At 43.3% G+C, this 27795-nt stretch overlaps 1 protein-coding gene and 1 pseudogene across 1 annotated transcript in view; one reads left to right on the forward strand and one right to left on the reverse strand.

The window, feature by feature from the left end:
- The window catches only part of PITPNC1 (phosphatidylinositol transfer protein cytoplasmic 1), a 256274-nt gene that overhangs the window by 70967 nt on the left and 157512 nt on the right, over window positions 1-27795 (forward strand). The window lies entirely within an intron of this gene.
- LOC140606956 (ELAV-like protein 1 pseudogene) lies at window positions 12206-13313 on the reverse strand (annotated as a pseudogene).

Raw genomic sequence — 27795 nt, forward strand, 5'->3', positions numbered from 1 at the left:
GAAAGTTGGCTGCTGAGCACCTTCCTTGCACCCTGGAGCTCTGGATTAGAGAGATGGAACGGGAGTGGAAAGGAAGGGAGCGTGGATTTGCTTTGTAGGTCCTGCATCGGTCGTTAATTGGTGCCAGGAATCCAGATTTGAAAGAATGTTAGGAGGGCTTTTTTATTTTTAAAGATTATTTATTTATTTATTTATTCATGAGAGACAGACAGACAGACAGAGGCAGAGGGAGAAGCAGGCTCCAATGCAGGGAGCCCGATGTGGGACTCGATCCCGGGACCCCATGATTACACCCTGGGCCAAAGGCAGGCGCTAAACCACTGAGCCACCCAGGGATCCCCAGGAGGACTTTTTCCAAAAAATATTCCTTTACTTATTTAGAGAGAGCATGTGAACGGGGGTGGGGAGGGGCAAAGAAAGAGGGAGAAAATCTCGAGCAGACTCCCCACTGAGCGCAGAGCCTGACATGGGGCTCAGTGCAGGGCTTGATCCCACGACCCCTGAGATCACGACCTGAGTTGAAATCAAGAGTCAGGTGCTTAACCTACAGCCACCCAGGTGCGCCTTTAGGAGCACTTTTTTTTTTTTTTTTAAGATTTTATTTATTTATTCATGAGAGACCAGAGAGAGACAGAGAGAGAAAGAGAGGCAGAGACACAGGCAGAGGGAGAAGCAGGCTCCATGCAGGGAGCCCGACATGGGACTCGATCCCAGGTCTCCAGGATCATGCCCTCCTGGGCTGAAGGTGGCACTAAACCACTGAGCCACCTGGGCTGCCAAGGAACACTTTTTAAAGGTACTAGCTGGGATGCCTATGAGACTTCAAATCCATTTTTGAGTCCTTTGTCATTTAAGAAAGTTAGTCTCGGGATCCCTAGGTTGTTGCAGCGGTTTGGCGCCTGCCTTTGGCCTAGGGCACGATCCTGGAGACCCAGGATCGAATCCCACATCGGGCTCCTGGTGCATGGAGCCTGCTTCTCCCTCTGCCTGTGTCTCTGCCTCTCTCTCTCTCTCTCTCTGTGACTATCATAAATAAATAAAAATTAAAAAAAGAAAGTCTCAAGGCACTGGGCTGGGGAGGGGGGTTGTTAACAGAACAGCAGTGAGGTCCCTAACTAAAGGTCTGTCTGTCTGTCTGTCTCTTTTTTTCTAAGAGTCTCTTCTAGAGAGTTAGCCTGCAGCCATGGGGCCAATACTTGTAGAATTTGATTAGTCAGGGACACTGTTAACTCCTCACTTTAATGAAACAAGCTAACATGCGATCATGTAAAATACTATCATATATTACTTTTTTTTTTCTGTGTGCTTTCAAATTCTGTGTATTTGTTTCTACATCCGTCCATTTTGGCCAGCAACCCTTTTCTGATACAAAACTGAGATTTCCAGATGCTAAGTTTTTTGGGGCCATGTAATGTATCTAGTTAATAATGAGAGCCAGAACCAGTGGGTTCCCAGCCCTGACCATACAGAAGAATCACCTGGGCAACTTAAAAAGAAAATCTGGGGTACCTGAGTGGCTCAGTCTGTTAGGCACTTGCCTTGGGCTTGGGTCATGATCTTGGGGTGCTGGGATCAAGTCCTGCGTCGGGCTCCCTGCTTCTCTCTCTGCCTCTGCCTGCTGATCTGCCTACTTGTGCTCTCTCACTATCAGATAAATAAATACAATCTCTTAAGGGGAAAAAAAAAATCCCTGAGGTTGGCCTCACTGCCGTGGGTACTGATTTCATTGCCCTGGAGAAGGCCTGGCTTGTGGGTTTCCCTTTCTGAACTTCAGTGATTCTGAGCTGTTGCTTCTCTCTCTCTCTCTCTTTTTTTTATTAAAGATTTTATTTATTCATTAGAGAGAGGCAGAGACACTGGCAGGTGGAGAAGCAGGCTCCCTGTTGGGAGCCCGATATGGGGCTCAATCCTGGACCCTGGGATCCCTCCCTGAGCTGAAGGCAGACACTCAGCCACTGAGCTACCCAGGCGTCCCTGAGCTGTTGCTTCTCAAAATGTGGTCAGTATTTGGAAACTTGTTAGAAATGCATGATCTCAGGTCCCACCCCAGACTTTCTGAGTCAATCTGCACCACAACGAGATTCCTGGGGGATCCCCATGTGTGCTGAAGTGTGGCAATGCTAGGTGTTGCCTCTGAAGAGGGGTTTACCGAGCTGCTCATTTGTATCTCCCTTACTCCCCTGAGGATACTTGTTTTCTTTTCTTTTCTTTTTTTTTTTTTTTTTTTACAATTTTATTTATTTATTCATGAGAGACACACAGAGAGAGAGGCAGAGACACAGGCAGAGAGAAAAGCAGGGTCCCTTTAGGGAGCCTGATGTGGGACTCGATCCCGGGACCCCAGGATCACGATCTGAGCCAAGGCAGATATTCAACCACTGAGCCACCCAGGTGTCCCAGGACACTTGTTTTCAGTTCATTTTTACCATTCAGAAAGCATGGAAGGTTTGGGTGAACTCTACTGAGGCCCCCCGGCTTCCTCCCGCCCTGTGGGTTTCGTGTGCCTCACAGATCGGAGCCACAAGAGAACCTCCCCTGCTGCCCACGCCCAAAGCCTTGCTTACAGTGAGCAGTTCGAGTGTCCTTTCACAGCACCCAATTTCTGGGTGCGTCATGGTGTAATCACCACACCAAGACTCCAACCCTGGGTTGCCCCCGGGCTCTTCCTGCTGAGAGTGATGGCACATCCGAGCCGGGTGAACCCATGATAAGTTCATGTGCTGCTCCTAAGACTCTACCTCTAGCTTAGAAGCTGCTTGTGGTCCAAGGGAGGGAGGCAGTGCCTCTTTTTTCTTTCCTATTTTTCTAAATGTAAATGTTTGTGTTTGGATTTTTTTTTTAAAGATTTTATCTAAAAAAAGGGATCCCTGGGTGGCACAGCGGTTTGGCGCCTGCCTTTGGCCCAGGGCGCGATCCTGGAGACCGGGGATCGAATCCCACATCGGGCTCCTGGTGCATGGAGCCTGCTTCTCCCTCTGCCTGTGTCTCTGCCTCTCTCTCTCTCTCTCTCTCTCTCTCTCTCTGTGACTATCATAAATAAATAAAAATTAAAAAAAAAATAAAGATTTTATCTAAAAAAAAAAAAAAAGATTTTATCTATTTATTCATGAGAGACCCAGAGAGAGGCAGAGACACAGGCAGAGGGAGAAGCAGGCTCCATGCAGGGAGCCCGATGTGGGATTCGATCCCAGGACCCCAGGATCACTCCCTGAGCCAAAGGCAGACGCTCAACCACTGCACCACCCAGGTGCCCTCAGCTCAGACTTCCAAAGTGTCATTTTATTTCTTTTTGCGAAAACTTGGGGTAGTGCCTGAAAGAGACACTGAGGTCCCTGTTCAGCCTTTTTTGGGAAACCGAGCGCCCGGGCTTCTCTCTGCCCCTCCCCTGCCGTCTCCAGCAACAAGCCCTCTTTGATGAAGGGCCATTGGAAGGCGAAGGCGGGCAGGGCTGTTTGTCTCCTTCTCCCAGCACCCCCCGCTCCCCATCTCCTGTACCTCCTCCAACCTTCTTCCCCGAAGGAACAAAACCACCACAACCCACCAAGCTTGGAGGAACAAGGGAGACTTGTCCCCTTTAGTGAAATCCCTTGAAAGGGGGTCACTGAAAGAGGATTCAGAGAGACCTGCAGAGGGTTTCTGTGGCTCTCCCTTTTTCTGGAAGCTTTGGGAGGTCTCTGCGGCTCAGAAGATCTGGAGAGACTGGAGGGCTAATGTATGCACAGAAGCCTTTCATTAGTGGCCACTAGCGAGGGGACCTTGCCAGTCGCTTGCCGTCCCTCTGAATTCAGAGCGTTTGGAAGGACCCCAAACTGGGCTTGTGGCTTTCCTCAGCCCTTCTCTTGACATTTCTTCCTCTTCCCGTCCTTCTAGTCTATTCTCTGCTGTCCCCCTCCCCTGCCTAGCGTCTCTCCTCTGTTGCCCACAGCAACCCCAGCAGTTGGTACTGGAGTGGAGGGAGCAGGCCCGGTTACCTCGGAGTCAGGCCCTGGTTGCTGAGCAATTCACTGGAGCCACACAAAGGAATTAGGTTTCTGTGAAAAATCTCCTGGTTCAGGCCACCCCCCCCTTCCCAATTCCCCAGCAGCTCCCCCACCTTGCCTTCCCCAGAGGCCTGTTTCTTCTGGTACCCGAGAGACCTGTTGCAGAGCTGCCCTGCCCCTGCCCCACCACCTCGGAGGCCTCTGTTTACCCAGAGTGCTTTAGAAACTCTTTGAACACATTTCCTTTGTGCTCACACTTTTCACACACACACACACACACACACACACCCGCTCCCTAGTGTCTTCTGCAGCAGAAGCTGTTACTGAGTCTGATGTCTCGCTAATTGAGTCGACAGACAGACAGACCGGGGGAGAATTAGCCAAGAGCCACCCATGTGGCTGCCAGGCTGTGCGGTCTTTCTCTTTTGCTCTTTACCACAAGAAAGCGCTTTGTCGAAAGGAAGTGCCAAAGTCGTCATGGAAATAAGTGATCAGGGGGTGGCAGCCAGATTAATTGAGCCATCCTGCATTTGGAAGCGGGGGAGCCCTCCCATTAGTGCATCTCTCTCTCTCTCTTTTTTTTTTAAACAGTTTTAAATTTTTATTTATTTATTCATGAGAGAGAGAGAGAGAGGCAGAGACACAGGCAGAGGGAGAAGCAGGCTCCATGCAGGGAGCCTACTGTGGGACTCGATCCTAGGACCCCAGGATCACAACCTGAGCTGAAGGCAGATGCTCAACTGCGGAGCCACCAGGCACCCCCCATTAGTGCATCTCAATCTCCGTTTATGAATAAGCACAAGGTGACTGATCCATGGTGCTTACTTGTGATTATTTTGAACCCCTGCTAGTCAACTTTCCTTCCCCTTTATCTACCATAAAACTCCTCCCAGCCAAGCAGGTAGAAGAATGCAGAGGGAGCAGACCAATGAGGGTGATTTTTCTGAAGGAGGGGGGGGAAACAATACATTTGGAAACAAACTAGTGCTCGTCCTTTGTATCTTGCCTTCTGATTTCTAAGTGTACTGGTTCCTTTAAATCCCAAGGACAGGTATGTTCTTTGAGATATTTGTCAATGACAAGTGAGTATGCTTTGAGTAAAGGCATTTTCTTTTGCAGTGTGCATTTCTATTTCAGTGGTTTGCTCCAGTACTTTTCTTTAATTAATACTGTTTATGCTCACTGATGAATAATTCAGAGTCACACAAGCAACAGATGTCAGACAATTCAAAATGACTTTCCCTGAATTATTTATTATTTCTAAAAAAGTAACAGGTTTGTTGAACAAGTAATTGGCAACACAGATGTAGATCAAGGTTTGTTAGCAGGAAACAAGATCAACTACTCTTTTCCCTTTTGTGCCTGTTGCTAACCAGCACTATGCTGGATTAGGGGAGCCTGGCTGCTACCACTGGGCAGGGGTCATTTATTCTTTCTGGGTGCTCACAGGGGAGCTGTACCCGTGTTTGGTTTTCCAGTTGTCTGTGGATGACAAAACATGAATGAGAATTCATCCAAAAATATAACTAATGAATATGGCCTTGCAAATATCTATCAGTCATAATATAGGTACTCAGAAAGAGGAAATAGCTCTGTTTGCAAAGATGTGTCAAGAATAGAGACCTACAGGAAAAAACCTGACAAATAGGCAAAAGTTTATATACCATAATGTTCTCTGCAGTGTTGTTTATATCAGAACTTTAAAAAGGAAAAAAAAAACCCCACTAAATGTCCAGCAGTGAAAAATTAGTTAAGGGGTGGTGCCTGGCTGGTTTAGTCAGTAAAGCATGCGACTCTTGATCTTGGGGTTGTGAGTTTTTTTTTTTTTAAGATTTATTTATTTATTCATGAGAGACACAGAAAAGAGAGAGAGAGAGAGAGAGAGAGGCAGAGACATAGGCAGAAGGAGAAGCAGGCTCCTCAGAGGGAGCCTGATGCAGGACTCGATCCCAGATCCCGGATCTCGGGATCACGACCTGAGCTGAAGGCAGGCACCCAATCGCTGAGCCACCTAGGCATCCTTGGGGTTGTGAGTTTGAGCCCCACACTGGGTGTGGAAATTGCTTAAAAATAAAATCTTTAAAAAATTACTTAAATAATTTTAATAAATCCAAGCAATAAAATTATTATACAGACATTAAAATGTTAGGCATTTTTTATTTAGAAAAATATCGATATATATTTTAAAGATTTTATTTATTTATTTGTGAGAGAGAGAGAGAGAGAGAGAGAGAGTTAGAGGAGGGAGAGAATGAGAGAGAGAATCTCAAGCAGATTCCACAATGAACAGGGAGCCTGATGCGGGGCTTGATCCCACCACCCTGAGATCACAACCTAAGCTGAAATCAAGAGCGGGCGCTTAGCCGACTATGCCACCTAGGTGCTCCTAGAAAAATATCAATGTATTAAATAGAAGATGATACTAAGTGAGAGAAGCTATAAATGTATATGTTTTCATTTCTGTAAGAAAATTGGTATATGTGGGCTTTTTTTTTTCTTTCTTTTTTTTTTTTTTGTAGATAAAGGAAAGTCTGGAAGGAACCTCAAATTGTTAGTAGTGGTTATTTAGGTATAGTAGGATCCAGGGTGACTTTTTTTCTGCTTTTCATCTTTTTTCATTCTTTCCACTGTAAATATGCATATGTTAGTTACAGTGAAAGGCGAACCTGCTAAGAAATTCCCAATACTGAGATTTATTTATTTATTAAAAAGATATTTATTATTCATTTATTAAAATATATTTATCATTCATTTATTATTTATTTATTCATGAGAGACACACAGAGAGAGAGGCAGAGACACAGGCAGAGGGAGAAGGAGGCTGCCTGAGTGGAGCCCAATGCAAGATTCGATCCCAGGACCCTAGGATCACGACCTAAGTGAAAGGCAGACACTCAACCTCTGAGCTGCCCAGGTGTCCCCCTAATACTGAGATTTAAAGAAATGAATTTCTCTCTCATTTAGCAGCATGAGGTGGATGTGCCAGATATGCAGGTGGCTCTGTTCAATTTAGATATTTGTAGACACAGGTTCCTTTAATCCTGCTGAGCATCTATGTGACCAGCTACAACACTATGCTATGGAGGAAGGAGAAATCTGAATTTTGCTGGACAGTGTTCAGTCTCTTATATATCTTACCTGTGGAAAATAAAAAATAATACAAAATATTTTAAAGGGAGTAGAATTTTGGATTAGAAGTCTTTGCGGGAGCACTTCCTTTAGGAATGAACCTTACAGAGGAGGTATAAAATTTGGATACTGCCTTTAAGGGGTTTGCAGACTGATGGGGTAACTGGACCAGTAACAAAGTCATATATGCAAAGGGCCAAAGAGTGGCCAGATAAACACAGAGGAGTAAATTGGCTAGGATCATGAAACAAAGTTTAGGTGAATTGAAGAGCTTGCAAATTCTACTTCCCTGAGATAGCAGGATTACTTGTATCTTTGGAAGAAGTAAAGGTATTTGTGGTTTGTGACATTTTAGGGTTACATGACCTCCCTTTACACCATATAGGAACTGAATCTTATTTTCCTACAGACCTAACAGTAATTTGAGGCTCTAATTGATCTTCAGTTAGCTGCTGTTTGTTGTGATTCTTTGTTAAATCCATAGTGACCTTTAACATAAAATATCTTGGAAGAACTATCATCTAAAGGAAATTCTTGACTTAATAATATAGGAGTTTTTTTTTTTTTAATAAACATTTAAAAAACATGGTTTTAAAGTTTTGTTAAAAAGATTTTTTTTCATTGGGGGGCAACCCGGGTGGCTCAGTGGTTTAGCGCTGCCTTCAACCCAGGGCCTGTTCCTGGAGTCCTGGGATCGAGTCCCACATTGGGCTCCCTGTATGGAGCCTACTTCTCTTCTTGCCTATGTCTCTGCCTCTCTCTCTCTCTCTGTGTCTCTCATGAATAAATAAAGTATTTTTTTTTAAAGATTTTTTCATTTATTTATTTGAGAGACAGCAAAAGCAAGAGCATAAGCAGAGAGAGAGGGAGAAGCAGACTCCTCACTGACCTGGAAGCCTGACATGAGGCTGGATCCCAGGACTCTGGGATTATGACCTGAGCCAAAGGTAGTTGCTTAAGCAACTGAGTCCACCCAGGCATCCCAGGGTGCCATCTTTGTATCCCGGCTTCTCTGACCCCTTCTTGTATTCCTTGCCTGTACATCATCTGCAGAAATAATTTTTTTTTTTTAAGTAAGCTCTAGACCCAACATGAGGTTTGAATTCATAACCCCAAGGCAAGAGTTGCATGCTCTACTGACTGAGCCACCAAGGTGCACCTAGAGATATACTTTTTGATTCATATTAATAATAAGCCCATCTGAGGCAAGAATGGGACTTGCGGCCATTTTCTAAGGAAGTTTCCACAGCCAAACCATCTCTAACGCATTTCAAGGTTTCTCTTTTATAAACCCTTACTCAGAGCTCTGAGAGTTGCATCTCACAGTGACAACAAAAAACATATTTCCTTCTGATTATAAAGTGATCAAAGTACTGAAAAACAATACCATCTTTTAAAATAATTTTCTTACCCTTTTTTGATCAACATTAAGATTAATTGTCTCTTTGGGGCCGTGATTCCGGTTTAATCATTACAAATGTTTTGGAAGATGTTTTATGACCTCTAGTTTTATTGATTTCAAGACTATAAATCCATCTATCCATCTATCCATCACCCACCCACACATCCGAGAACAGAATGGGAGAATGGGAAGTTTTCAGAGAGGTACCAACAGTTCAGATTGGTCGGTAGCCTGAGGGGACTTGGTCTTATATTGTGCTTTTTCTACTTGAAAAATATATTGATCTTAACTTTCAAAACACAGCTCTATTTATACCTGAAGAGGAAGTTTTACAAGGTAGCCGACACTATTGGTTGTCATGGAATAGCCATTCTGTCGTCATCCCTATCAACCTGTCTTCGTCCTATTTTCTTGCCTGTGCTAGGGGCATGACACCCACCTCAGAAAGTTGTTGTCAGAGTGCCTACGTGATAGATCTGCTAGTTTCTACTCTCTAGCTTAGCCTAATTAGATTTCTGTTAAGCTTGAGATAATTTATAGCCAACTTTTTCCAGATTAAAAACAGAAGCCTCTGTTGAAATGTTTTGTTATTCTAAATTGGGACCATCCTGACTTTATACCAAAGAATTCATCATTAGTTCAGTTACCGCATAAGCTGGTGTAATTCTCCAGGGGCTGCTGTCATTATTAATTTACATCTGACCTGGTTCTGAAAAAAAGTATTTAAGGCAGCAGAACCCTAACTTAGGACTTGCTGGTTCTTATTTTGCCAATGAGTCTGGACCCGTGGAAAAAAAAAATTTTTTAAAGGTTATTTATGTAAATAATCTCTGTGCCACAACTCTGTTCGAGTTGTGCTCGAACTCACAACCCTGAGATCAAGAGTCATACACTACTGACTGAGCCAGCTGGACACCCCAGAACCCAAGAAAATATTAGAATAATTCCCTAAGAAATGAGACTAAAGATTTTTAAATTTTACTTAAAAAAAAAAAAGATTTTATTTATTTATTCGTGAGAGATACACAGAGAGAGGCAGAGACATAGGCAGAGGGACAAGCAGGCCTCTCTCAGGGAGCCTGATGTGGGACTCATCCCAGGACCCTGGGGTCATGACCTGAGCCAAAGGCAGATGCCCAACCACTGAGCCACCCTGGTGCCCAAAATTTTAAAATTTTAATTTAATTTATTTATTGAGAGGAAGAGGGAGCAAGAGAGAGCATGAGCAGGGAGAGGGGGAGAAGCAGACTCCCCACTGAGCAGGGAACCTGACCCAGGGCTCCATCCCAGAATCCTAGGATCATGACCTGAGCTGAAGGCAGATGCTTTACTGACTGAGCCACCTAGGCACCTGAGACTAAAGATTTTAATAAAAACTTTGAATGTCATCCTAAGTATTAGGATTTCTTTTGACTCTTGGTCACTGTGTCAGTGAAGGCAATTCAAACTAGTCTTTCCCGGGCCTTCTGGATGGCTCAGTGATTGAATGTCTGCATTTGGCTCAGGGCATGATCCTGGTGTTCTGGGATCAAGTCCTACATCAGGCTCCCCCCAGGGAGCCAACCTCTCCCTCTGCCTGTGTCTCTGCCTCTCTCCGTGTCTCTCATGAAGAAATAAATAAAATCTTTTAAAAATAAAACAAAACAAAAATTAGTCTTCTCATCTTACAAATAGGGAAACAGAGACTCAGAAAGACCTGATGACTTATTTAAAATTGGTAGTGTAGTCACGGGCTTCTTTCTCCCAAGCCCTTGGCTAGACTGTGTGTGTGTGTACGCGTGCGCCCTGCTGGTCATGCTACTGGGAGCATCTGTTGTGGGCACAGTGGGAAATGTGTGGAGGACATTGGAGAGCGTCTGGATTTTCATCTGGATTTGTGGATTTTGTAATAGGGTGTCTGCTGGATCGTATGCTTGGGAGTTGGCAATATCTCAGCCAATGGGTATTTCTATGGGAGAAGAACAGACTTGCCAAGTCCATCTGGAACGTCAGAAGTTGAAAGACATTAGAACTACGAAAAAAAAAACATTATTAAAGATGACTCTTAAGATGTCAAGAGGAAAAAGAATGACTTCTTAGGTCAGAAAAGCGAAAGCTATCATGCTGTGCAAGCCATGAGCTGAGGGATGGCTTCTCAAGGGCGGCTTAAATGCATTAGATTAGTCTGCAGTGTGGATTAAGGACTGTGGGATTTAATAACTTGTGTATTAAAGAATAGGCCTGCAAATGTTAACACTGTCATAAAAATGTAACCTTTCTAATTGAATTTATTTATTTATTTATTTATTTATTTAGAGCAAAACAAAATCAAATTTAATGGTCTTAAATGCAAAAGTAAAAACAAACAAAAAACACAAAAAAGCAAAAGAAAATTAACAGAACAGAACAACCCAAAATGTCAAGGCAGTTATGAAGAGAACTTGGGAGGGTTAATCTTTAAAACTACAAATCAAAGTTTTTTTTTTTGTTTTTTTGTCTTTTTTTGTTAATAGATAACTGGCAAGAAGTAAGTACTTTTCTGCAGAGTGTTCATACGAAAGCAAAGTTTCAAAACAAAATCCGACTAAAATAGAAACAAGTCTAGCGCTCACGAGAAGGGATGCGAGAAATACAATGCTCAAATGTTTCTGTGTTCTTAAAATATAGAGCGATCTTAGGCATTCGAGCTGTGTGAACTGCTCTTGGAAAGTGGAGAAATGGTTGGGAACACCAGCGCCCGGTGTGCGGGGCACCGTGCATGCAATGTGTGCACAGAGATTCGGGATGTCAGAGGAGCAGCACGTCTTCAGGCGCGCCCTGGAGTTAGGTCTGACTCTGGAATATACTGGAGTTTCCCTGAAACTCTTTGGTCCGTTCCCATTGGCGCCTGGGCTTATGAAACCCGTGCGTGTCCTTCTCTGGAGGGCCCGGTATGGCCCGGCGTAGGCCCCCCTCCCCGGTGGCGGCCCCCCTGTCGGATGGCCTGCTGCCACTGCCAGGACCGCTGCAGAGCCCCGGGGCTGAGTGAGCAGGAGGTGGCAACGGCACCTGCTTGGGAAAGCAATTTCCTGTCAACCAAAGCAGAAATCGCTTAAAATGTTGAAGCGGTTGAGAAAACGCACACTCAGCATCTGTCTAACGTCTTTAGTTTGAAAACTAAAACTAAAAGGTCATGTCTTTTTTTTTTTGTTTTTTTGTTTTTTATGTTTTTTATCCAGTTTGTGGAGACACCGAATGAAACGAGTGTTAGACAGTCTTAGAAGTTAAAGCATGCTTCAGGTTCACCACCGTCCCGAGGGACTGGTTAGTCAATGCAGTCTACTTAGATTTCTGTTTAATATATATTTTAAAGGAAATAACTTTTTTTTTTAATTTTTATTTATTTATGATAGTTACACACACACAGAGAGAGAGAGAGGCGCAGAGACACAGGCAGAGGGAGAAGCAGGCTCCATGCACCGGGAGCCTGACGTGGGATTCGATCCCGGGTCTCCAGGATCGCGCCCTGGGCCAAAGGCAGGCGCCAAACCGCTGCGCCACCCAGGGATCCCTTAAAGGAAATAACTTAAGAAACTTAAATTGGTCTAACATTGTGGGATTTCAAACATTTGAACATGTCGGTTGCATCCCCGAGTATAAAAACCTTTTCACTTCTCATTTAGACTAAGACAAACACTTGTGAAAATTGGCGCAAAATGAGTTGTACACTAACAAAAAAGTTTCAACTTCTTCACTCTTAATTATCTATTCCGTACAAAAAAAAAAAGCATGAGCGAGTTATTTGTGGGACTTGTTGGTTTTGAAGGAAACCTGTAAGATTTTGTCCCCCAGGCGGTAGCCGTTCAGACTTGCTATGGCCATGGCGGCTTCTTCATAGTTTGTCATGGTCACAAAGCCAAAGCCTTTGCACTTGTTGGTGTTGAAGTCGCGAATCACTTTGACATTGGTGACTGCCCCAAAGGGGCCAAACATCTGCCAGAGGATCCCCTCATCGGCGTCCTGCCCGAGGTTGTAGATGAAGATGCACCAGCCCGAAGACACGTTGCCTGGGACATTGACACCAGAAAGCCCACTCATGTGATCTACACCCATAGGGGAGAACCTGAATCTCTGTGCCTGGTGATGAACAGGGCCTCCGAACCGTCTGGCAGGCGAGTGGTACAGCTGGGAGAGCAGTGCCACGTTTTTGTTCTGGTTGGGGTTGGCTGCAAACTTCACTGTAATGGGCTCAGAGGAACCTGGGGGTTTATGACCATTGAAACTGGTAATTGCCTCTTCTGCCTCCGACCGTTTGTCAAACCGGATAAACGCAACCCCTCTGGACAAACCTGTGGTCTGATCCACAAGGACCCGGGAGTTGATGATTCGCCAGAACCGAGAGAACATATCCTCCACATCCTTCTGGGTCATGGTCCGCGGGAGCCCACTGATGTACAGGTTGGCATCTTTGATGACTTCTGAGCTCGGGCGAGCATACGACACCTTAATGGTTTTTGACTGGAGCCGCAGGCCATTCAGCGTGTTGATTGCTCTCTCTGCGTCCTTGGCAGTCACGTAGTTCAGGAAACCATAGCCCAGGCTGTGCCCTGCTACTTTATCCCGAATGAGTTTTGCAGATTCAACTTCACCAATACTGCTGAACAGACTCCGTAACTCATCCTGGGTCATGTTCTGAGGGACGTAGTTGACAATTAAATTCGTTCTCCCGATATCATCCCTGCAGTCTTCGGCCATGTGGTCTTCATAACCATTAGACATTGTATTTTTTAAAAATCTGGACGCGGGCGGGCGGGCCCGGGGCTGCTCCGGGGCGGGCGGGCGGCGGCGGCTCCTCCTCAGCACGCACGACCCGCTCCCTCTAATTGAATTTAGAAGAAATATTAAAATTATTCTTTTGGTGATCCTTCCTAGATGTATTAAATAAAATATCAGAAGTCACAATTGATGAAGCTGAAGACTTAACATGCGAGAGTTGTTACGCACAAAATTCTGTTGCTGGAGGTTATTTTATTTTTTTCTGAAATGTACTAAGAAATTTCTCCCTTTACATAATTTATGGTCACTCTGCTGTTTCAATGTGCTAGAAAATTTCTCAGGATCTTGACAGTGTTTTGGAATATAGTATATTATCTTAGTGTTGGGCTATGTATATAATGAACACTCACTGTGTATTGTATTGATGGTGGAGGGTTTTATGAGCTGAATTCTCTCTTATGGGCAAAGGAAGGGATAGGCTTTTAACTTACATATGCCTTTAAGGAAATAACAGTGGGGAAACACACCTTTTTCCCACCTCCATGGCAGTATATAGTTTTGCTAACCTTATATCTATGCCCAAAGGCCTAATGAGAAGATGACTTTTTTTTTAAGATTTTATTTATTTATTTGACAGAGAGAGAGAGAGAGAGAGAGAGAGCGCACAAGCAGGGGGAGCGGCAGGCAGAGGGAGAGGGAGAAGTAGGCTCCTCATAGAATAGGGAGCCTGATGTGGGACTTGATCCCAGGACCAGGACCCCAGGACCATGATCCGAGCTGAAGGCAGACGCTGAATCAACTGAGCCATCCCAGCACCCCGAGAAAATGACTTTAATCTAAGGTGGTACTGCTGGGGTAGCTGGGGTACTGCTGTCCACAGACTCCATGGACCACATCATGGTTCCAGAGTTCCATGGACTCCAAAGAGCCTTGTGGATGGAAATCATGAAGCATGAATAGCAACTATGAGCAAGGGATTCTTCTCCTTTCCATCCAAGGACAATCAGATGGGGCAAACACAAGCGTGGAGAGAGGCGGGGAGGTAACGTTTTGAATCCTGATACATAATGAGGACTCTAGTTGACTGCAGAGTGTCTATGCTTTTGGAACAGGGGGTCGTGATTAGGAGCCAGGAAACTCTCACCCTTCAGCGTCCCCAAAGTGGCATGTTCTATATTAAAGAGTATTGTGGCATGTTTTCCTAAACATCTATTTGGGGGAAGAAATATATGAGCACTGGTTAGACCTTAGCACACACGAGTTGTACCATTTAAGGTAGATTTCCTTTTCCGTCTATGGACAAGAATCTCTCCCCTTTTCTGTTATTGCTCAAAGTTAGAGAAATTTATTTTATTTTGCAAAACATTATGCCAAAGAAACAAATGAGTGTTTTGCTAAATCTTTCTGAGCTTAGTAGAAGGGTGTCTAAGTACTTAATCCAACTTCTATTGAATGATTGGCTTCGGCCAGAACTGTTAATTTGCAAACTCTTAAGAAAGGGGAAAGTTTACATTTTTCCAGCTGCCAAACTTTGGGCTTGATGGTGAATCATCAGGACAGACTTTGTCGGCCAAGTGTGAGAGTTGCTCTGGGGCCACTGGTTTATTTCGATGCCTGGCCAGAGCTCAGAAACATGTGCTTGGTGACCGGCCTCTAGGGCTTGTGTGACTTCCCCTAGAAAACATCTTCACATGTCATCCCCTGTATAGGATCATCACGGATGGCTGACTGAGGGGATGGGTTAGGACCACTGACCAGAGAGGACCTGCCATGTTGTCCTTCTGCATCTGTTGCAGTGGTGTCTGTAAAGGCGACACCTCCCTCGCTTGAAAGCTTTGGACTACTGAGCAGCTCTGAGCAGTTGCTGGAAGAATTTTCTCCTTGTTAGAGTTTTCTCTGCCCCTAGAATACTGAGCAGAAAGGAAGGAAAAAAAAAGAAAGATAAGCCCTTCTTTCAAAATACGTTTGAGTCAACCCATCAAAGAGAAAGCCTAAGATTTGTCAACCAATACAGAAGGGCATTATTGTATTTGGGAATTAGGAAAAGGCTCCATATGAAGTTATTTGGAAATTAATCATCAGTTGGCTCATCCCAGACGTGGAGCACATCGGAATTTACCTCCTGGTGTTTGGAAGCTGGCAGCCTGGTTTGTTATATAACATGAAACGCAGGGCCTGCCAGCCGGGCCTCCATGTGCCCCGGGGGAGTTGTGAGCCTTTATAACTCTTCCTTGAGTCAGCCAGACCTGCCAGATAGATTCCAGGGGCCTGGGGTATGTTCGGCACAGACCTTAGGCTTCACTGTTTAACAGATGACACGTCTGCCTTTGGGATTTTGTTCTTCGTAACTGCCATGAACACTAGAGAGAAGTAAGTGTGGGACGTGCAATGGACTTCCTCTTTTTTAAAAATTTTGAAATTGTGTTAAAATACACATAACAAAATATGCTACTTTATTTTTAAACGTACAGTTCAGTGGTATTAAGTACATTTATGTTGTACTACTATTGCTACCATCCATCCAGAAAAGTCTTTTCATCTTGCCAAACTATAATTCTTTTTTTTTTTTTTTTTTTTTTGAGAGAGAGAGAGAGAGAGGAGGACAGACAGAGGGAGAGGGAGAGAGAGAATCCTAAGCAGGCTCCACATGGAGTCTGACTTGGCTCGATCTCATGACCCTGAGATCATGACTTGAGCTGAAATCAAGAGTTGGAAGCTCAACCAACTGAGCCACCCAAGCGCCCTGCCAAACTACAATTCTGTACCCATTAAACACTAGCTCTCCATTCCCCCTCTTCCCAGACCCCAGCAACCACCATCCTTTCTGTTTCCATGAATTTGACTATTCTAAGTACCTTATGTAAGTAGGGTCCTACAGTATGGGTCCTTTGTGACTGGCTTAGTTCACTTAGCATGACGTCTTCAAGGTTCATCCACGTTGTAGCACACGTCAGAGTACCCTTCCTTTTTCAGACCAAATATTAGTCCATCGTATGCATATTTACTGCATTTTGTTTATCCAGGCATCTGTTGATGGGTGGATGGAAATCTTTTAGCTATTGTGAATGATGTTGCTGTGAACACGGGCTTGTACAGGTATCACTTTGAGTCCCTGCTTTCCACTCTTTTGGATATGTTCCCAGAAATGGAATTGTTGGATCAGATGTAATGGACTACTTAAAAAAGAAAGAAAGAGAGAGAGAGAGAGAGAGAGAGAGAAAGAAAAAGAAAGAAAGAAAGAAAGAAAGAAAGAAAGAAAGAAAGAAAGAAAGAAAGAAAGAATAATGACCATGTGTGACTCCCCTAAGAGGACAGGACCTGACTCCTCTATTTCCTTCTCCCCTCACCTGTAGCTCATGTGCCTTGGTGGTCAGAGGCTTGGTGGGGAAAGCTGGGATTGTCCTAGGCTGAGATCACCGGCATAGACCTTCTCGGTTTGACCCTATATCTGACTACCCCTCTAAAGCACCGAGGGATTAACAAAGTAAATTTAAGTCCTACAAATGACTCTTCCTGCCTCCTTTTCTTCTTTCGAAAAACCATAGTTTTAGTGTCTGTGCATTTGCTTTAGTCTAACCTCCAGTAAATCAATGACGCTGCACACTGGCTGTGCTTTGGATTCAGCTGGTTGTCACTGACAACTACATCCTACCTCCAGAGATCCTGATTCCATTGGTTTGAGGCCTGGCCTGGGCATGGGATCTTGGAAAGCCTGCAGGCGAGTCTACTGTACGCCCAGGGAAATGACTGAATATAAATGAATGTTTTCTTCACCACTCTCTTGATGTCTGCTTTTTGATTATTTCTTTAGAAAACATTCACATATTTGTAAACCTCGGCCTAGACTTTAAAGACTTGTAATTGACTTTTTTGTTTTTTTAAATTAATGAGGCTGCATGATGTAATTTTGAAACCAAGAATGAGGAGACCTGGATCATGCTCCTGTGTGTGTGTCATTATCTAACCAGGGATGATGAATTATTTCACTTGTCAGGATCACAGCCTGTGTGTGTGTGTGTGTGTGTGTGTGTGTGTGTGTTTTACTTTATTTTTTTATTTTTTAAAGATTTAATTTATTTATTCATGAGAGAGAGAGGGAGAGGCAGAGGAAAAAGCAAGTTTCCTGAAGAGCAGGGAGCCTGATGCAGAACTCAATCCCAGAACTCTGGGATCATGACCTGAGCTGAAGGCAGACACTTAGCCGCTTAGCCACTTAGCCACCCAGGTGCCCTTGTGTGTGTGTATGTGTGTGTGTGTTTTAATATTGTCTTCAGAATTAGAGTATGTATTGGCAAGCCTGTTGTTAAAGAATGAGATTGATTATTTAAAAAAAAAAAAAAAAAAACTCCCTTCCAGCTCTAACGTGCTCTGAATGAACAGGTGCGATTGATGCTTGTAGTTCCATAAGTGTGAACTATGTCATATTCTAGAAATAATGAGTAAGAGGATAAAGAACCTCCCCACAGGGTCCTGCTGGGAGTTCTGGTGCCCTAGAAGCAGCCTTCAGGGCAGTTCTGATCAGTTAATAGAAGGGTACCAAATAAAGATCTCACAGGATATGTAGTTAATAAGAAAGCAGGAATGTGGTGCCAGGGAGATTGTGAGAGACTGTTGGGGACTTTTTAAGTGATGGAGAGGACATAGCAGGACTCTCTGCTCCAATGGAACAGAGTGCCGGAGGCTCCTGTCTCCATGAAAATTGTCACCTCCACGCCACCATCTGCCTGTTGCCATAAGCTGCTAAATCATATTTCTTCTTGGGAATTCTTTTGAAATCTATTCTCTATAAAGTTTATATATTTCTCTCCTCCTCTGAGCCTATTCAAGGGATACGAATAGCTCAGGTTTATTTGTTTTTTTTCCCCCTCTCCAGATTAACACAGCTAATGCAGTTGAGTTATGGTGCCAGGAGCTATTAGTGTAGAAAAGCAGCAAACGCAGTTCTGTTCTGGACACCTCCAGGCATGGAATTTTACTTCCATGGTGACTTCTGAGGCCCATGGGAAAGTAAGAGGAGGAGGCCTCTTGGGGAGGGGGGGAGCTGGCTCTCTGGAACCGCCCCATAGCGTGTGGCCATCAGGATGACGCAGAGAGGCGTGTGAATACAGCCGGCTGCTACAGCTGGTGCACTTGACTTTGGGCAGCATGTTCCCAGGAACCCGTAGGACACTGAGGACCGTGAGTGATGTAACCCAGACCTGCCAGATGTGGGAGCCAGCGTGAGTCACGCTGGACGATTCATTAAAAAACGTTTTCTGGGTCATCTGGGTGAGGAGCACTGGCTTCTTTCCCTGCCATCTGGGGTTGGAGGCACAAGTCCACACACCAGGAGTCCCTAAATCCACTAACATCTGTCTAAAATTACAGCCTGGTTCTCCGAGCTGACACGGTGTAGAGCCCAGACTCTCAGATGGTCCCTGGCTTATAATTTGTTAAAGGATGTCATCACTTTGGGCAGCAGAGGGTGGGGGGAATCACTTAATAAAAACATACATGTGAGGTTTCTGTACATTCTACTGAGATCAGAAGTGGGATGGGATGTTGTGAAAACACAAAAATCTGTGGGCACTGTGGCCGATGAAATGCCAGGAAGCATCTTTTTTGTTAGACGTGTGCAAGATGCCTCATGGTGAACACCAAATGTGTTTCTAAAATAATTTCTAAATAATTTCTAAAAATAAAAGAAAGCTGGCTTTTAAAAAATCCCGTATGGATATATAACATACAACTAGAAAAGTGCATGCATGCATCATTGGCTAAAATTTCACCATAGTGAGTGAGTTGAATAGTGGCCCCCGGAAAAGAGCTATCCCCAGGAACCTGTGAATATGATCTTATTTGGAAGGAGGTCTTGGAGATATAAATAAGTAAGAGATGTCGAGGGTGCCTGGGTGGCTCAGTTGGTTAAGTGTCTGCCTTTGGTTCAGGTCGTAATCTTGGGGTCCTGGGATCGAGCCCTGCATCAGGCTCCCTGCTCAGTGGGAAGTCTGCTTCTGCTTCTGCTCCTTCCCCTGCTCGTGGTCTCTCTCTCTCAAATAAAGTCTTAAAAAAAATCTTGATGAGATCATCCTGGATTCCGAAGGTGGGCCCTCAATCCAATGGCTAGTGTCCTTATAAGAGACAGAAGAGGGGCGCCTGGGTGCTCAGTGGTTGAGTGTCTGCCTTTGGCTCAGGTCATGATCCCAGGATCCTGGGATCGAGTCCTACTTTAGGCTCCCCGCAGGGAGCCTGCTTCTCCCTCTGCCTATGTCTCTGCCTCTCTCTGTGTGTCTCTCATGAAGAAATAAATAAAATCTTAAAAAAAAAAGGTGGGGGAGAGAGAGAGAGACAGAAGAGAAGCCACAGACATGGAGGGAAAGGCCACATGCAGACAGAGGCAGAGAAGGGGAAGAATCAGCCATAAGGAACAGCTGGAGCCACCAGTACCTGGAAGAGGCAAGAAGTAGATTGTCCCCTTGAGCCAGGGGGAGCCTGGCCCTGCTGACACCTTGATTTCTGACTTTGGGCTTCCAGAATCGGGCGAGAACAAATTTCTATTATGTTAAGCAATCGAGTTTGTAGTAATTTAATATGGAAATTAAAGTAATAACCAACACACAGATCAAGAAACAGAATGTTACCAACACCCCAGAAACTCACCTCAAGCCATATTCTTGTCTATACATCACCTCGGGGATAACCACTTTCCTGACTTCTAACATCATAGATAGTTTTTATGTTCTTGCAACTTAATTAAATGGAATCATATAATCTTCTGTGTCAACTTTCTTTGATTCAACACTGTATTTGTGTCTATATTGTTGTGTATGTGATTTTTTTTCCTGTATAATGTTCCATGAATAGAAATATGCTATCATTTACTTATTCTTCTTCTTTTAGGGCCATTTGACTAGCTTCCTGTTTGGGGCTGTTATGGATAGTGCTATTATGGATTCTGTTATGTGTTTTTTGGTGAAGACATGCACACATTTTTGTTGGTTATAGTCTCAAGAGTTGAATTGTTGGGTCATAGGCTATTTATGTGTTCAGCTTTAGTAGATGCTGCCAAACAGTTTTTGAATTTATTTTTAAAAGATTTGATCCTATTTGGAATTCTTTTGTTCAGTGGAGACTCCTACAGTGAATTCAATAACAGTTCTTTAATGTGGATATTGTGTAAGAACCAAGTATTGGACATAGGATTTTCCAGGAGCAAAGTCCCCCTCCTTAGATAGGAACCATGCATTTGCAATGAAGAGTACTCCAGGTCTCAAGAACCCATTACCAGTCTGGGCAAGTGTTAGAGCACCCCACTTTCTGGGAGTCCAAGAGACTGGACTACTGACTGAATTTTAAATAAACTTAACCCATCACTGAAAAGTTGAATGGTATAGCAGCCATATACTCCATCATGAATCTCAGAAATATATTTGCCATCTTATAAGAGCTCCGGTTTTAACTCCCCTTTCCAGCATTCAAGTCTGTGTACTGTAACTTAGGAAGCCACCAATGATATGAAGCACAAGTAAATCTGTAAATTAAATAAAGGATAAGTAGTTTCTGGTAGTGATAAAAGCTGGGAAGACAGTAAAGTGAGGTGACATGATGGAGTGGGGAGGGAGTGTTCCCAAGCTTTTTTGGTCTGGGAACCCTTTTTTCATCTTGGGAAATGTTGACTTTTTGTGTGTGGGGGTAAGATTTTATTTATTTATTTGAGAGAAAGAAAGAGATCAAGAGGGAGGGGCAGAAGGAGAGAGAACCTGAACTAGATACCACACTGGGTGCAGAGCCCAATGTGGGGCTTGATCCCATGACTCCAAGATCATGACCCAAGCTGAAACCAAGAGTTGGATTCTCAACTGATCAAACTACCCAGGTGCCCTGGGACATGTTGCTTTTGATATACAACTATAGTTTTGTGAATTCCAGTCTTTTCTTTTTGGTTTGCTATTAGTTTTACTAGTCCTAAGTATATTAAAAATAACTATCTTTAGCCTCTGCTATTTAAACCACTACAATGCTGATTCTTCTAGTGACCAATAGCAAGGCTTTCATCTGAACGGTTAGACTCAGAGTTGGTGGCCATTATCAGATGAGTTAATAACTATAGCAAATGTTAGTGCCCTGGCTATATTCCTTCATCCTCACCACTGCTATGCACACTGGCCTAACTTTTGACTTCCAGTAACTGCATTTCTTTGCTTGAGGATTTTTCTGACCTATAGGTCACCTTGCTGCACATGAACTATGCTTCCTGGAAGCAGTCCAACCAATGACTGAAAAAAACTGGTGTATAAATACCCTAGCCCCCTCACCTGCCAGGCAACGTGAGTCTAAAGGGTGTGCCTACATGGGTTCTGCAGGTTTCACAAGTGGGATTAAGCTCAGTTGGCCGGACTGGTAATCAGCCTGAAACATGCCTGTTTCTCCTTCCCTGTATCACTTCCCCATTTCCTTCACCTCCCAAATAAATGGCTTGCATTTGAGTTCTTTTCTCAGTGTCTGCTTCTTAGGGTGACTACATGAAGCATGAGCCAATGTCAGAATCAAATCTGTGATCTTGAATTCCACTCCCAGTGATCTACTTGGACAACTAGCTAGCTGGTCATGTCATTGAGCTGGTCAAGACAAATGAAAAAAGGCAAAACAATCTATGACATATATCAACAGAGTTCTTGCAGCATGAGGGGAAAATCTACTCAGCTCTAGAATGAGGAGCACATTCTCATTGGCTTGACCAGTGAATTTGGCAATAGTACATCACATGCTTGATGAAGAATTGAATGCAGGTTAGCAGATTGTAACTACATATGAGACAATATGAACTCTGCTTTGAGAAAGCCAGAATGCTGGGGCGTCTGGGTGACTCAGTCAGCTGGGAGTCTGACTCTTGGTTTTGGCTCGGGTCATGGCCTCAAGATCAGGAGATCTAGCCCCATATGGGGTCCACGGTCAGCATGGAGTCTGCTTGAGATTCTTTCCCTCTCCCCTGGCTTGTGCTCTCTCTCTCTCAAATATATACATACATACATATATACATACGTACATACATACATAAAATCTTTTTTTAAAAAAAGAAAAGAAAACCAAAATGCTGTCTTAGATGACAGCTGCCTACTTCTCATTTAGACATTTAATTGAACTGGCAAGTCACACTTCTGATTTTTAAAAAAAAATTGGTGGCTGAGTCCAGATTTTGGCTCAGATTATTTCAGATCACCTGAAGAGCTAGACATTTCTCTTGCTTGGCATCTTGTTATGCCAAAATAATGAGGTAACATAGAAAAAGGTAAAAGCTGATGCCCTCACTAGTGCAGTGGACCCTAATGATTAGTCATATTAGTCAATCAAAAATTAAAATATCGGAAGTTTATTTTTTACTTCCTAGGCCTCAGGAAATGCTCATGGAAGATAGAATGGCTTCTGAATTTGGGCTGCAAACTTAAACTTTAACTCTCTGACGGAGTTAAAAGTGTTTCTTAACACTGTCATCTGAGTATGTCCTGCCAGAGGGAATTCCAGAGTAGTCCTGCCATTCCGACAATAAAAATCACATTTAAAAAACCCAGCCTATGTTATAGTCTCATTTCTAGTGGTTTCAAAAACCTGTTGGTTATTGTTTGCTGCCTGCTTTTCAAATACTTGTATTTCTCCCTTATTCTGGGCACACGAGAGAATGGCGCTCCTGGTCCTCTGTGGCTGGATGAGACCATGTGTGTGGCAAGTTCTGGCCAGGTTGTAGGGAGAACAACATACTACTACACTCAGCATTTGCTTGCTGGTCATGGGCTCTCCAGAGTTCTCTCTTCCCTTTTTGTGTGGTGACCACAAAGTCCCAGATGGTGATCAGAGGTCTAGGAGCATCAGAGCACCCCTGTTGCCTTGCCTGAGCGAGAAGTAAACTTTGGCAGTTTTGAGCTATGCAGATCTTGGGGTTCTTCGCTGTCTCAGTAGAACTGGCCAGTCCCCAAGTGATACAGCTACTGACTTAACCTGAATAGTGGCTCCCAGGGAGAGATCTGTAGCTAGTTCCCTTACGTTGTCACGGTGACATTAACATAGAGAAGTTTGTTTTTTAAACTGAAGATGTAGAACCAGCTTTTAAATGGTACCCTTTCGGGGGATCCCTTGGTGGCTCAGTGGTTTAGTGACTGCCTTTGGCCCAGGGCATGGTCCTGGAGACCCGGGATCGAGTCCCCACATCAGGCTCTGCCTGTGTCTTTGCCTCTCTCTCTCATTCTGTGTGTGTGTCTCTCATGAATAAATAAATAAAATCTTAAAAAAAAAAAAAAAGGTACCCTTTCAAAACAAATGTCTTTGGATATGGGGCAGTTTATATTTAAGACCATCTTTTATTTGATTTTTTTTTTCCCATCCCTGATGCTTAGGATTTTGGAAATTCTGAAATACAAATGAATTTTTGGTGCTGCTGGGAGTTGAATTTTGAGAAAAGAAAATGTTGCAGGAATGATAGCCAACACTTTTTGGAGTCGTGCCAAGTAGAATACGTGTCCTTATGGGGAAAATGCCAGAGAGCACAACTTGGATTGGGGGAGGGGGAAAAAGATCAAAATTTCAAAATGCCACCCACCCCTTCCAACAAACACTTTCTGGAAGGAGACATTTCCCCTTCCCTGTTATTTTTCTTCTCCATTTCCTCCTCTTTAACGTCAGCTTCTTGCATGCGGTAATTCCCCCTTGTAAGTTACATGAGAAATATTTTCAGTTTTCTAGCAACATAAGCAAATAGCTTTTTATTTATTTATTTTTTATTTTTTATTTTTATTTTTTTTTTTTTTAATTTTTATTTATTTATGATAGTCACAGAGAGAGAGAGAGGCAGAGACACAGGCAGAGGGAGAAGCAGGCTCCATGCACCGGGAGCCCGACGTGGGACTCGATCCCGGGTCTCCAGGATCGCGCCCTGGGCCAAAGGCAGGCGCCAAACCGCTGCGCCACCCAGGGATCCCTATTTATTTATTTTTTAAAGATTTTATTTATTTTGCAGAGAGAGCACAAGCAGGAGGAGTGGCAGGCAGAGGGAGAGGGAGAGGCAGGCTCCCCGCAGAGCGGGGAGCCTAATGCAGGACTTGATCCCAGGACCCTGGGATCATGATCTGAGCCGAAGGCAGATGCTTAACCAACTGAGCCACCCAGGCACCCCACATGTGCAGCTTTTTAACTTGTTCCAAAGATATCCGTGGCTCTCTTTGAGTCCTGTAAAGGTTATTACTTCCTCTGTAAAAATCAAGTTGGGTCGAGTCTATGTGAGGGGGTAATTGAATCCCATTCTGCCTGCATTTACTGTGAAATTATTTGGTCTGCAGATAGCCGTGAATTCGAATTGCCTTTTGCATGGAAATACTCACTGTTAGCCTCTGGTGGAGCCCTCCGGAGAGTGTGGGGTGCAATTAGTTCTAGGATGCATGGTTTCAGTTCTCTCAGGCCTCTGGAATGGTTTTAACCTAGACTCATTCATGGTTTTTGAAAGAGTTAATGTTACCACAGAAGGTTAGGAGAATTATTTCTGTTTCGAATACAGAAGATTAAGGCAATAATTTTCATAAGATGGTTCTTTTTTAAATTTTTATTTTTATTTTTTTTTAAATTTTTATTCATTTATGATAGTCCCAGAGAGAGAGAGAGGCAGAGACACAGGCAGAGGGAGAAGCAGGCTCCATGCACCGGGAGCCCGATGTGGGACTCGATCCCGGGTCACCAGGATCGCGCCCTGGGCCAAAGGCAGGCGCCAAACCGCTGCGCCACTCAGGGATCCCGGCAATAATTTTCAACAATCTTAATTCTGCCTCTCTCTGCAGAGCTCACCACGGTAAAAAATGTACATTTTTTTCAGATCTTCCTCTGTACATTTGCAAACGTAAGATGAAAACATATATAGCTGTTTTTTTAAAAGTAGACATGTCCACACAAGACACATTATTACAAACTTGTTTTTTTTTTTTTTTTTAAAACTTAATTTATAATGGGGGTCTCTCTGCAGGTACATTTATGTCTACTGCACTCTTTTGAACATCAGCTCATTAAATAGATGAATAAAAATGTAATGATTCCCATAATGATGGGCATTTAGGAGGTTGCCATTTTTGCTGTTACAAATAAGATAAATCTCTGTCTCTGTAAACTTGTTTGTTTGCTTGTTTATGTCTCCATGCATACGTGTGTGTTTTTTCCCAGGATGGATCCCTAAAGAGGAATTACTGGTCCAAAATACCCATGTCTTAATTTTTGATAGACCATCCTGCCTTTCCAAAGCCATACCATTTTATGGTCCTACCAACAGTGGAAAAGTACCTGATTCTCCACATTTTGCCAGTGCCATTTCATATTTCTTTTTAATTTTTGCTAGTCTATTGGCTAAAAATGTCAGAGATGATTTAATTTGCATTTCCCTGATACCTAATAAGGTTGAGCATCTTATGTCGATTATCCGTGTGTATATCCTCTTTAGTAACTTGCCTCCTCATATCTTTCACTCACTGTTTTTTTTTTTTTTTTTTAATCAGGTTGTTTATCCTTTCAATTGATATAAGGAACTCTTTACATATTAGGACCGTTAATCTTCAGTATCAGGTTATAAATATTTTCTCCCAGACTATTGTTACTGCTTATGTGTGTCTTCTGTTTTTATTTATTTTTGAGAGAGAGAGAGAGAGAGAGAGAGAGAGTGTACACAAGTGACCATGGGAGTGAGGGTTGGGGAGGAGTAGAGAGAGAGGGAGAGAGGGAATCTTAAGCAGTTTCCATGCCTAGCTCAAAGCCCATCACAGGGCTTGATCTCTCAACCCTGAGATCATGACCTGAGCTGAAATCAAGAGTCAGATGCTTAACTGACTGAGCCATCCAGGCACCCCGTGAGTATGTCTTTTATTGTAGAGGAATTTAAAATTGCTTCATAGTCAATCCATCAGTCTTCTCTCTTTGGCTCCTGGATTTCATGTCTTCCTTTGAAATGCTTTCTATATTCTAAGACTACAAAAATATTCTCCTCTGGTTTTTTGTACAGTAAATTTAGACTCTGACTCTATATAAGAATATAATTCCCCTCTAAGTTTCTTCACTTATTCCAGCTCTTTATTTTTAATGTTTTTCAATAAAATTTTATTTCTCTCTTCAAATAGGCCTTGGACATGTTTTGTTGTTGTTGTTAAATGTAGACCAAGGATTTTACGGTTTGGGTTGCTACTGTGAATGGGATCTTTTCCAGAAAAGTCTGAGTATTTGATTATTTGCTCAGCTTCACTCAGCAAACAAGTGAGGACACTATATTTTTTGCTGGTGTTATGCCTACACAGTAACTTAAACGGTATGGTGGCAATCTCACTTCACTTTCTCTGTGCTTTGGTTGGGGACAAGTGATGGTTGGGTTGGTGATGGTGGTAATGGTAGATGGGGGGGAACCTTGAGCAGAACCTTGGCCTTGAATACCTGATGACATGACTTGTGGATGGCTCCCCTTGACTCTGTTTAACAGCACATGCTTCCAGCAGGAGACAGGGTTGTTTAATAAAGATAACTTTGTGAACTTAATAAGGAATGTCTAGTGGTTTTATCTCATCTCTTGAATGCTGGGTTTGTTTGTTTTCCTCAGTTACTTTTATTTCCTTCTCTTCCACCATATTTACTGGATATCTATAAAGTTGTCAGATAAAATATAGAATATGCAGTTAAATTTGAGTTTCACATAAGCAATGAATAATTTTTTTTAGTATAAGTAAGTCCCATGAAATATTTGGGACATACTTATCCAGAAAAAAAAAATCATTCATTGTTTTCTTTTTAAAAAAGTTTTATTTATTTATTTGAGAGAGAGAGAGAAAGAGAGCATGAGTGGGGGGAGGGCAGAGAGAGAAGGAGAAGCAGACTCCCCGTTGAACAGGGAGCCTGATGTGGGGCTCTATTCCAGGACCCTGGGATCATGATCTGACCTGAAGGCAGATGCTCAACTGACTGAGCCACCCAGGTGCCCTCATTCATTGTTTATCTGAAAGAGTTAACTGGGTGTACTAGATTTTTATTTGTTGAATCTGGCAACTCTGGCTTCTCTAATACCAGAGACAAGACCCATCCCCTCAAGAAACTTATCTTCCAGAGATGGAGAAAGACTTGGGAAACTATCTCTGTTTTACTTACTGCTGCCAGAGGGATTTTTTTCTAAGATGGCAAGTTCTCTTAAAGGTGAGCTTTCTCATTCATGGTCTGCCCCCCTGGTTGGTACTGGGTTATTTCCCCACTAACAGACATGCCCCCTTCAGCCCAGCATATTCTTCTTACTCTCATTTCTTCATGTTTTTAAACTATGGTTAAAAAAAAAAAAAGAAAGAAAAAGGGCAGCCCGGTGGCTCAGCAGTTTAGCACTCTGATCCTGGAGACCGGGATCGAGTCCCACATTGAACTCCTTGCATGGAGCCTGCTTCTCCCTCTGCCTGTGTCTCTGCCTCTCTCTTTGCCTCTCTCTCTCTGTCTCTCATGAATGAATAAATAAACAAAATCTTAAAAAAAAAAAAAAAAGAAAAAGAAAAAGAAAAAAACACGTAGCATAAATTTACCCTC

Source organism: Canis lupus, chromosome 16 (genome assembly GCF_048164855.1).
Source record: "Canis lupus baileyi chromosome 16, mCanLup2.hap1, whole genome shotgun sequence".
NCBI classification, from domain to species: domain Eukaryota; kingdom Metazoa; phylum Chordata; class Mammalia; order Carnivora; family Canidae; genus Canis; species Canis lupus.